A 12,142-nucleotide genomic window follows, 5' to 3' on the forward strand; every position below is an offset into this window, starting at 1 on the left:
GCTGTTGCCAGTGGCCTTCCACACCAACGCTGACCGTGGTCATGGAACTTGTCCTGGCCGATGGGACAAGAGTCCACACAAGCTGAGCTGAGAAACGTGCTTTTGTGTTTCCACTTTCTTTCTTGGACACTTGCTCCTCTCACGAGGACACTGGCTTGTTGGAGGGTGTGGGATGTACAAAGGGGCTAAGCTGCCCCAGCCAAGGCCATGCCCACCGGCCAGTCCCCAGCGAGCCATCCGCTGGTGGCAGGTGAGTGAGTCCAGCCAGGGTCAACAGAATGGCACGGCTGAGTCATAAAGTTGTGACAAATGATAGGTTAGAATTTAAACATGAAGCCTCTGAGTTTAGGGGTGGCTTCTGATGCCCTAGTGGCTTGCTGGTACCCAGGGCTCTTCAACACAAAGGTTCACCCCTCCCACCAGACGCTAACCACTGCTAGGGTTCTCTCTCTCTCCCTGTGGCCCAGCAGACGGTTGGCACCTACTCACCAGCAGGTGTTGGCTGTGTGAAGGACAATTATGGAAATTGCAGGATGGGGAGGTGAGGGGCCAGGCTCGCAGGGAGGGGTGAAGGGGGCAGAGAGGTGCAGACTCTCCCTGGAGACCACGGCAGGGGTTTCTCTGGCTATAAAGTGTAGTCACTGTTCAACTAACCAAACCTCCTGCATCTGTTTCTATTCAACTAGTTAAACTCGACAAGAAGACAGGATGAGTCCCGGTGGGGAATCCGTCGTGGTGAGCACTAAAGAGAGCAGGGCGCCAAGTGAGACCCGGTGGGTGAAAGGCCGCTGGTCTCTCTGCAGAGTCTATGGGGGGCAAAAGACTGGAGAGGGCAGAGAGCTGTTTAGGGTCTGGTTCCCGCCCGCCCCCGACCCCAGGGAGACGGACCAGCGTCGTGGCTGGGAGCTTCGGTGTAAAGTCAGACCCACCTTAGTTCACATCCTGCCTTTGTTCAGTGGCCGTCCGAGCTCTGCCCCCTTAACCTGTCAGAGGGTCCCTGTAAGGATCAAATTGGGGAACAGTGTGGCTGGTCACACACCACCCCTCGGCACAGCAAGTATTCCATGGACAGCAGCCAGCACCATTTTTATTATTGATGTTGTGCCTGTGTCCAGAGAAACTCCTGAGTTCTGGGGTGGGTTAGGGGTCCCAGCCAGGAAAGAAAGATGCATCTCAGGGGCACATTGGGGCTTACAGAAGAGCTCGAAAAGGGACGATTTGAACTGTTGAGAGATCACTGCAGGGTCAAGACCCCCGTGGGGTTCCTTGCTGCCATTACCCAGGCTGTCACCCCTGAACCAGGCAATCCTAATAAGAATGGCTTCAGCGCCTTCAGTTAGTGAGTTTATAAATCACGAGATTTTTAAAAGGAAAAAGTGACAAGAAACAAGCAGAGTGGGTGCTGGCAATTCTGGAAGGGCAGCCTGGGGTATCGATAGAGCCCTGACAATGGAGTTCCTGGGCCTTGGAGTCCCGGCCGGTTGCCACTGGATACTGTCCTCGGACAAAACACCCAGCTTCTGTGAGATCACAGTCCTTCACTTGAAACTGGGAATAATTACAACCACTTCTCTCTCTGTCTCTCTCTGGAGTAAGGTGAGCAGCACACATGGCACTGCTCGTAAAGATGGTTTGAAATCTGTTCGATGCTGAGCAAATGTGTGGAGCCAATAATAATAAGGCTTTAGCGACTCCCACTTGCTGAGTGTTTACTACCTGCCGGTCGCTGTCTCTCCACGGTGTGTCATCTCCTCCGTCGGTCTTCACAACGATCTTGTACAATGCGTTCACTTATGTTTCAGTGACTTTTAATGTCATGATCATCACGTGACATCCATCATGTGTTGCATTCCATGCCACTGTGTTTGGCTGTCCACGCCCCCAAACACTGAGTCATAAAGGCGTTAACCCTGTGACTTGGGCTCTCTCAACAGCTTGGGTTGCTACGTGTTGTGTCTGGATCAGCTCGGGGCGATGGGCCTTTGCCGAGATTGAAGGGTGCTCACTGGCTACAAAACTGGTGATGGGATGGTCGGGCATGAACCCCCCATCCCACCCAAAAAAAAGCACACTGGCATCATGAAATCCTGATAGACAGTTCCCTCCTGCAGATGGAGCACATGTTACAAGACGAGGCAAATCCACACCAGCCACTTGGATGTGGCGAGGCCATAGGCAGACGTCCAGAACTTTCCATCAGCTCAGGGGCTGGGCCTCCTTGTCTCTGTGTAGATTTAGCCTTCCAGGGCTCGTGCAGACAGGACTCAAGATGATATCCTTCTCTGAATGTCCCTCTGATTGCTCTTTGTCACCACCTCAACTGTCATTTGAGCTGAGCATCAACAAGAGGAGAACTGCGTGATCCACGCCATATTCTTTTCCCCTGCTATGATTACACGCAGGTCAGGATTTCCCCCTCTTGTTTCCCTGATACTATAAACCTCTTTTTCAGTCCATCCTAAATACCACAGCTGGACCTCTGACACTGTTTCAGCTGTGGAACACACTGCTCGTACACCCTGGGCAGTACCAATTCTGTCACTGCTGGCAGCCCCAAGTCCCAGGTCCAGACCCGTCCAGACAAGCTTGGATCTCCTCCATGACACCCCTGTCCCAACGTGGACACTGAGACACATGCACACGTGCCGCCCAGGTGCTCAGCGGCAGGCTTCGAGAGGTCCCAGGCTGAGCCCCTGCTCGGCACCCTCACCTAGTCTGTGCTTCAAGTTACACAGGAAATGGGAGAATTCAATACAGTTCTCGACTCCCAGCCACCTGCTTGCTAATGAGTGACATCATTTAACACTGTTTTGAAAAGAGAGATTTAAAGTTGTTTTGAAAACTGAAGGAAAAATACAAATGTTTGAGTGTTAAACATTTTGCCCAAATACTAAAATGTTAATGTCTTTTTATTATGACAGTTCTACAGGAACCAAGCTTCAGAATGCCTAGGGTTGTCAATGAAAATCTGAGCACTGAGTTTGGTAAACATTATGGCAGTAGAGACGCAGCTGAAAAATCAAATTTAAAGAAAAGAAATGAGAGGTGTTCGAGTTTCTTCAGATTTCCCCAAATTCACTCAATATTTCACTTTCTTTTTTAGTCTTTTAACTAAAATTTTTGAAAAGGCCTCAAATTCTCTCCATATCCTATAATTGTTATTTACTGTTTTCTCTGATTATAAAATATATGCTTTCAGGAGGAAATTTGGCAAATACAGAGTTGTGAAGAGTAAAAGAAAAATCACCCCAAATACCAAACCTTAGGAACAATTGTATACATATCCATATTATTTTGAAGCATACATATTATACTCCAAATGCTTAAGAACAAAATTTGGACAGCACTTTAAACAGAAAGTTGTATTCTGATTTTGTCTCTTAATATTATAGTTTTCAAAATAGGGGTTTTATTACTTTTATCTTTCTTTATTACACAAGCTTATAGACTCTTTATAAGAAAAACAAAAATACAGAAAATAAAGATAAGGAAATAAAAATCAGTAAAACTTCCTTCACTTAGAAATGACTACTGTTATCTATTCAGTTTTTGTTTCTATTTTTATACACTTTGAATAAAAATAGTATTATATATGTGTGTAAGTATATGTATATAAATATCATTATATATTTATATAAATTATATATGATAATATATCTTATAAAAGATTATTTAGTTTATATATTATAATTATATATAAATATATATTTATGTAAGCTTATGTGATTATATATAATGCATATAAATATATACACATATACACTATATAAATAGTTTACATAATGATTTAATTTTACAATAAATAATATTATATAACTATAGTGAATAATATTCCATATGATCATTTTTATTAGCTGCATGGTGTTCTACTGTTAAGTAACCTAACAAATGATCTATTATCAGACAGATTGTCATTAGTCTTCTATGATTTTTAATGAAGCTACAAACATAACTTGTGGCTAAATATTCATGGAGACTCCCTAATAATTCATTTCTGAAATAATGCATAAAGTAGAATTTTAGGATCAAAGAAAGAAAACATGATTTTGTTACATTCAGCTGATATTCCGTTATATGGCTCTACCATAATTTACTTAATAATTTTCCCATCTTTTGACATTTCATACATGACAATGAACATCCTTGAAATTTTTGTACTGATTATAGGTTGTTAGGATAGCTTTCTTGAAGAGAATATAGGGTCAAAGGACATGAAGTAATTAAAGGTTAAAATGGAAATTGCCAGATTGCTTATCTCTAGAATCGGGGTCTGAAGAATAGAAATACACTATTTTGGTATTTTTCCTTTTTTTCTGTCTTAGTGAGTCATACTAGCTACCAAAGTAACCTAATGCTAATCCTAATAATTGTATGGGATGGAATGAATGGTTTGGAAAGTACATGATAAAACAGTGTGTGTGCGCTGGTGATATGAAGTCTTGCTAGAAGGGAGAAGAGAAATAAACATGGGAGTACAATGGAAGAGGGTGAGGTGATAAAAGTAGCATTGCACACAGACACTCCAGTTGGTTGTAATGGGGATCGACCTGTATTTGGACTGCAGACCACTGGGATTAGCATCTTTAGATGCCACACACAAACTGACTTGAGCAATTTCACGTGAAAATTTGGGTGCAAAAGAAGTAGAAGCAAAATGAAAGTTTTTGTCTTGGCACAGAGTATCTGAACTGTTAGTAACGGAGCTTAGGAACCTTGTTTACTTCCGGAATTTAGATCATCCACTTACATAGCTTACTTGGATTGAGAGTGTGAACAGTCCGAGGAATGATCTAGAGATTCTGCATGGTAGTCAAGTTATCAGTAGTAAAAGTTAAGAATTTTAATGAAAGAAAAGGTCTCACAAGAGGTAACAGGCTAATGAAAACCAAACTGATAATCCTGTAATGCAGAATTTTCTTCCTCTCGCCCCAGATGTAGCTTCCTCAACACCGGTCAGCCAACTGCAGGAACAATGCACGTGGCGGGCACTGTTCTAGGATGTGGGCTAGATTTTGGAAATACTGAGAATCGAAGGTGAGGTGCTTGCCCTCATGCTCACGGTTTAGTAGGCAGATGGACATGTACACTGATGATTGCGTTACCATATAGCAGGTGTAGTGGAGGCTATACATAGGCTTTTAGTTCCTTTTTTAATGCCATTCCCTCACAGTAACTTTGACACCTGGAAAAATCTTATGCAAGGGCAAACAATACAGATCGTTGAAGGCATTTGGAATTTGCCAAGGTTCCTTCTGTGGGCTGTCTCTGATGAGACATTACAGCCGTGCATCCCCAGCAAGGACCTATACCATAGCTTTCAGAAGAAAGTGCTTAGGGAAAATGAGAGAACTCAGGAACTTGGCATAGACTTTCAGACTCTGCAAAGGAAAGGACAGACACTGTCCTTGCCTCTCTATGCAGCGTGGGTTGGGTGGGGCTGGCAGTCATGGTACAAGGCAAAGGAACTCCGTCCTTCACCCAGGTGGCCTCACCATGGCAGAAACGTCACATCCTGCCCTTGTCATCACACCCCATCATCCACAATTACTCATCATCTCTACACAGACAGCCCTGGAGGAGATCATCAATTGCCATTGCAATTCAGCAGATACACTTCATAAATTTTAATTACATTCCCACTGAAAATGAATGGTCAGAAAATATAAAACATCTGCCATCCAGATCATTTACATTTTTCGTACAATAAATCATCAACAACATCCAAAACCATGGCTTAAATCATGGGAGCATGTTAGGTCATGAAGAAGGAACGCCATCCATCGTGAAATAACGGCTTGGATCCCAGCCCTTCTACAGGGTGTGGGAAGCAGGGCAGAAAGGCTGGGGTGCACCCAACAACTCATAGATGTGGTGGAGAGCATTTTGGCCTGGTCCCCTTAGCTGTGAGTTCCCAGGTCTTATCTAGAAACTGCTAATTGATCTCTTTACTATATCGTGTCCATAGTTAAACAGGAGCTTGTTTAAGTAAAAGAATATTTGGCCAATTATGACTAGGAAAACCAGGCATTTATCACTCAAGTGGCCTGTTTATTTACCCTGCAGGTAGTATAAAGAGGCAGCTTCATTTTCAAAAATCAATTTTTATAAACATTATATTCATAAAACTCCCATTTGCCTCTAAGCATTTTCCACGTCATAAAGCATGACGTGGGAGCATTCCATAGAGATGGGCCTCCTTGGCAAAGCTTGGCAGGCATGGGCCCTACTGCTAAGGAGAAATAGCAGCTCAGCTAAGGTGTCCTGAATTACCCAGGCCACAGCCAGAAAACAACCTGTAATGGACCCCCGGGAAGCAGATGAAATGTCCTAAGGGAAGGTCTATACAGCTACCTGATATGTTACCAACCCCCCCCCCCCTTTTTTTTAAAAAATTCATTTGTGAGGTGTTCTTTCTCTGTCTCTTTTCCAAACATTTGCACCTCTATAGAATGAGAACAGCGATTGGGAGCCATCCCACTTCTCTTAGTAGAGAAGCCTCTTTTCCTGGATTTGGCGGAACTGCTCCCTGATATGCAACGTCAGTGAGATTGTGTCCAATAAAGAAAATGCCCATCGAGCAAGGGGCTCAGAGGTTGATTCAGAGGTGGGTGTGGTGTGAAGCCACTGGTTCTGTGATTCCTGTCATTAAATACGACAGGAAAAATGAATGACTGTTACCTTTCTAAAAGTCAGAGAGACATTGGAGTATTAATTCTAGGTCTTTATGGTTCAGGACACTGGGGCTCACAGAGGTCAAATGACCCACTCAGTCACCAGTGCTCCATCTTCACAAACTGGGTCTCCTGAGAGCTGGTCGAGCACTTATCTGCTCATATTCTCCTTCTGGGTTTATCGAGCATGGCTGTAGACTCTTCTGACCCAAATGTGTGCCTTTAAGACAAAGTATTCACTTGTGTGATACAGAGTTGAACTGGGAAATATAAAAAGGGTGGTGTAAGATATGGTCCACCTCTCAATAAGACAAGCCCCAAACCCGAGTGTCTGCGGAACAGTATATGAGCATGTGATGGGAAGAGTGAAATGGGAAGTGTGATAAGATTGGTAGGTGTTATGTTGAGTTTCGAGGCCCTGGGCTCCTTCTCTCCCTGCCTAAGGTGCCCCTTTGGCCTTGATTCAACACGAGGATGCCACAAGCGTCCTTCACTGTCTCTTTGATCACTTTGGACCACACATTCCAAAATTTAACAGACAATTCTCTTCCTGTCTCCCCAAATTCTGACTCTGTTTCCAGATTCTGGTTGGTGTTTCTTCCTCTCCAGGGCATGTCTCCTTTGACATGGTCTCAGGACACCCCACAGGTGTACGGGCCTTGCTCAGGCTCTGACAAGGTGTGCCTGGGACCCACTTATAAACATACTGGACACAGCCCCTTCCCACAGGGTGTACTTGGAACTCAGAGCTGATTTTGACATGATGTTTTACAAGTTGCTTTTGTATCTCCCCCTAAAGGGAACTGAGATACCTAGTAATTTCAAACAATACAAATGACTTAATATACCTGTAAACTTGATAAAATCATTAGAAGACATCATTCAAAGTTAATGGACATTTAAGAAAATCTCTAGTAGAGGTCATTCTTTTCATAGGCATTTTTCAAAAATAAAATCTTAAAGTTTACTGAACAATGGTTTTTTTTGCTCTATTCTATTTTGAGTGAGGATGTTCTGGCGGCCTAACATTCTCTTTACAGATTCAATTGGATATGGTTCTCCAGTGTTTCTTGGCTCTAATTATAGTAGAATGTGCCTGCGAGGTGTCCAACAGCTGCCACGTCCTTGTGAAAGGTAGCTGCTTTTGAAAGTTAGTCTGGGGCTAGATCTCCTCAGAAAAAGTGAGTTAGAAGTTGCCATATTTGTCTAATAATTAAGAATGCGATGTGGTAAAAGTGGGTCTGAATTTCAGATGGGCGCTTTCTTTCCTGCTTGGATGTAATTGAAAAAAATGCAATTGGTTTGGCATTAGCATATTTCCACCTCCCAGAAAAAAAAAATGTTTTTCATTGTAACTGTATCTGACAGGTCTAGAATTCTCTAGAAGACTGAGGGTCCTATTTGCCTAACAGGGAAATATTCAGCACACCTGTAGAATTTATTATTGAAGGTGGATAATATTTTTCTCCCACTGAGTTTGGTAGATGTTTCTGACCGTGTGGGATTATGAATCTTTACTTTTCTCATAATTTTCTAAAATCATAAGAAAAGAAAAAACTAAAGACATTTTTTGGATAAATTTTTCCATATTTTTCATCTTCTCCCAAAGCATCATTTTTGGGAAATCCTGAAGAAAATTTATTTAACTTTAATAGGTATAAACGACTAAACTGTTAAAACTCTCTAAGCAAATTAGATACATTTTGGCTAAATGAAAAACATTAATATTTCAACTTTTCCTGGTCTTGACTTTAATGAAAAAAGGTCTTCTGAGAAATTTGAAGGAAAAAATAATAAAGAAGATGAATCACAGGTGCACAGTGGGACTGGTCCAGCCATGGGGACTAGTGACCCTTCTTTTCCTCTCCCGTGGACCGTAAACACAGAGCATCCAGTTAGATAGGTAGTTCTGAGATTGTTGTTGTGTTTATAGTTTATAAAAACAAACAAAGTCACCAAAACACATTCACTCATGAGCACTCAGCCAGTGCCACATCACCTTCACATCAAAAAAGAATGTTCCCAAAGTGTCTCTGAGAAACTCTTCCATAGTGGGAAGTGGTCTGGGAGCCCTGTCACCCTATAAGTAAGCTCATCTGAGGACGGAGAGCTGCATCAGAAAAGAGTAAGACAAACATTTAGGTGGTTATTTTAACACATTTTAAAAACCCATTATGCAATTAATTGTTGACAAATGCCCATAGTAACATGGAAAAAGAAGAAAAATGAATGAATCAGGTGAGATTTACTTATATTTTAATATAAGTAATAATTTGCATTATGTGTGATGAGTAAAATTATCAATACAGATGCTCCTAATTCCATAGCCCACCGAGCCTTCGCAAAGGACAGGTAAAAACAACAGGGGCCCCATAGGTTCATGGAGTACTTCCTGTGTCAGGCTCAGCTGTGCTAATGCTTAAATGTTGTTACATTTAACCTCCTCTGAAGCTTGGCTTGACTATCAGATCAGGAAACAAGTGTCAAAGGCTTAAAGAATCTATGAATGGGGTCATCCGGGCACATCACTCTTCCGTTTACAACCTATGATGGAGTTCTAATGCCTTCAAGTAAAATATAACTATGTGAACATGTTATAAGCAATGTATACCTATGATGATGTCCTCTTCCATGTGTCCATGATAATGAAAAATCGAGCCTACTCGTTTGTCTTCCTACCATGTACCTCTGTGTTTATTACTTCCTCAATTCCTTGATGATTACTTTTTCTTAAACTATGAAACTGATCAAATTGGTGACCAGCACTGTTATCCTTCGGTTAGCCTGCTTTATCATGATGATAAAGATTTGGTCTGATTTTGCAAATACCCATGCTGCCACAAACCGAGCCACTGATGTTTTGGTTCAATGACTCAGCTTCTTTCACTTTAAGAATCTTGCTCAGTCACTGTCCTAAAACTATCTTCCAACCATGAGAGTCAGCCAGCTTTGTAACACTGTCTTACAGATCCAGTTCAACTTTTATTGGTCATAATTTGTTTCCCTAAATTTATATGGCTTTCAAACCTTCAAAGTTAGTGATGCTTTCAGCCAGGAGGCATCTGTTTACAGAGCAGAGTGGGTGGTTTTTGGAAGCCTTGCCATGTTAGAACCAGGCTGGGAAGACAACATGCAAATGCTCATTGAATCCGCATTTCCTACTGAGAATGCAGTCCTTAAGACTTTGAGCCCTTTGCCAATAGGAAAAATTAACACCCCTTAACATTGAACCTGCCCCAGTCCTGTGATCTCTGTCCTGATGGCTTCCAGTTATTGTCAGTTCATTTTTTCCTGACGTCATGAGCTATGTGCTTCTGATACATTCCTGCTTTGGCCAGAAAATACACTGCCCTTTCTGGTTGTTGCTTTAAACCATAATGAAGACAATAGTTGTGTATTCACACTCAACCATGGTGTAGTGAGCTGAATTCATCCTCTGAGCCCAACTATGTGGGGAAAACTGTTTCTCATGTTCAGGAAGCAAGCTTTGTGTGTCCCCTTGGTCTCATCTCTAAATGCCGTTGAACATACTAGTTTGGACAAATAAGTCACAAATAGACATCTTCCCTCTCCCTACCTCTGTCCCTACTATGTCCACCTTCATGGTGTTTCCAAATATAGATTACACAAGCAAACGTCACAAACCCAAAAAACCAAATACAAAAAAAAAAAAAAAGAACAGAAAACAAACCACTGCTACCCACAAAAATTAATTGTGTTTTCCATGAATGATTCCTTTAGAATTCATTAGTTTTATATTCTCCAACAAATTTGTGAAGGTAATACACAAAGATACAAACACACTGATATTCCTGAGTTTGAGGAAATATCATAGCTAGCTAAAGTACTGATTTAAAACTCTAAAATAATCCTGGTACCCCAAGCTGAAGGATACCTCAGTCAATGATTTGCTATATCTCTTAAAATTTTGACAAGATGCATGCATGAGTACATGATGTTTGTATTTGGAGCACTTCTCACTTACCTTTGCTCCCTCTTGGTCCCCCTGAATCCCGAGTACAGAAAAGTAGCTGGCTGTGTGCATCCATGGTTCATCTTGTTTGGAGGCCATGCTCGCTAAAGCAGCACGAGCCAGCGTTGGTCAACCTCAGCATCTTTTGGGTCTGATGAAACAGGCTAATCATGGATCCACAGAGAAAATGTTAATTTTGACTGGGAGCCCTGCCATTCTGTGACTTTATTAGAAATAAAGAGACGTACGGTTAGCCTGAGGATGTCTCTTTTCTTTAAGACAACAAAAATGCCATTGATAGGACGTCTCTAAAAGGCTCCTTCTTATTCACTTCATGTCCTTCCAATGTTCCTCCACTATTCCATGTCGGGGGAAGGAATTGGGATATGTTACTACAGGATCATGGGTAGGGATGATACAGGATTTTAGAACATCTTTCACACTATTTATTACCCATTATGTAAACCATTGATACTACAGAAGTCAAGCATTGATGCAAAAGATTGCTCCTAGAGTCCTGCTGCCCCAGCACAGGTGCCCCTGCCTGTCTTCCCTGGACCAAGGAATCCTGTCTTCTCTAGCTGCCCCCTCCTCTACTATTTGTCTTTTCCTTCAAGCTTATCAAAAGCATTTCTACCAAGATTTTTCCTTCTAATTTTGATTTGATAAAGTCAAATACTTGTTATCATTTCGCATGCAACATCCTTTTTCTTAGACTCTTTGCCTTTTGTACTCTTGTCGTTTTGTTGTCTGGATTGACACTTCTTATACCAGGACCCTGTTCTCATTCTACACTGGACTGGTCCTTTCAGGGGTCAAGGCTCAGTCAAACACAGCTATTTCACATGGTCGGGGTTCATTACAAGGACTCAAAGGGATAGAGTGACTGCATAATATATTGTCCAAATCAGAGCTCTTTGAGAATGAAGAAAGGCACCCTTAACTACCTGTCATGAAGCAGATATACTGAGACTGTCCTGGCCACACTGACACAGGTCCTTCCTCTTTCCTCTTTCTCCTCTTCAGCCTCTTTTGGCTCCATCTCCATCTCCTTTTTTTCCTGCCCTGCTACCTCCTACTCATAGGAGAAGTATATATACCACCTCTCTTTCTTTTGTCTATCTATCTATCAATCAATCTATCTACTTGTCTATCTATCTATCCATCCATCCATTTATCTATCTAATCACCTATCTATCCATCTGTCTATCTATCGATCTTATCATCTATCTATCCATCTTCTAAATCACCAGTCAATAAGTTTCTTTACAGATTTTGGGTACTAGACCAATCCAATGTTGGGCTCACTTGCTAAACTTTTAGATAAGTTCACAATGGAGAGGAATGGGTTCTAAGTAGTTTAGGCTATGGATTAAACTGTGGAGACAGAAACACAAAATAACGGTGGCCTAAACAACTTAGAGACGTGTTCTCCTTTCCCATAAAGGTCTAAGCTCGTTCTGGTTGGCAAAGTTATAAGGAGGTCAAGGTTCTCCTA

At 41.9% G+C, this 12,142-nt stretch overlaps 1 pseudogene across 1 annotated transcript in view; it reads left to right on the forward strand.

Annotated features, from left to right (window-relative positions):
- The first annotated feature begins 708 nt into the window (after window positions 1-708).
- LOC307062492 (frataxin, mitochondrial-like) overlaps window positions 709-12,142 on the forward strand; it is a 45,926-nt pseudogene continuing 34,492 nt past the window's right edge. The window contains exons 1-3 of the transcript in view: window positions 709-1,135; window positions 1,935-1,998; window positions 4,933-5,034. The product of the transcript in view is annotated as a frataxin, mitochondrial-like (transcript). The remainder of the gene's footprint in view (window positions 1,136-1,934; window positions 1,999-4,932; window positions 5,035-12,142) is intronic.

Source organism: Hyperoodon ampullatus (genome assembly GCF_949752795.1).
Source record: "Hyperoodon ampullatus genome assembly, chromosome: 13".
Lineage (NCBI taxonomy): Eukaryota > Metazoa > Chordata > Mammalia > Artiodactyla > Ziphiidae > Hyperoodon > Hyperoodon ampullatus.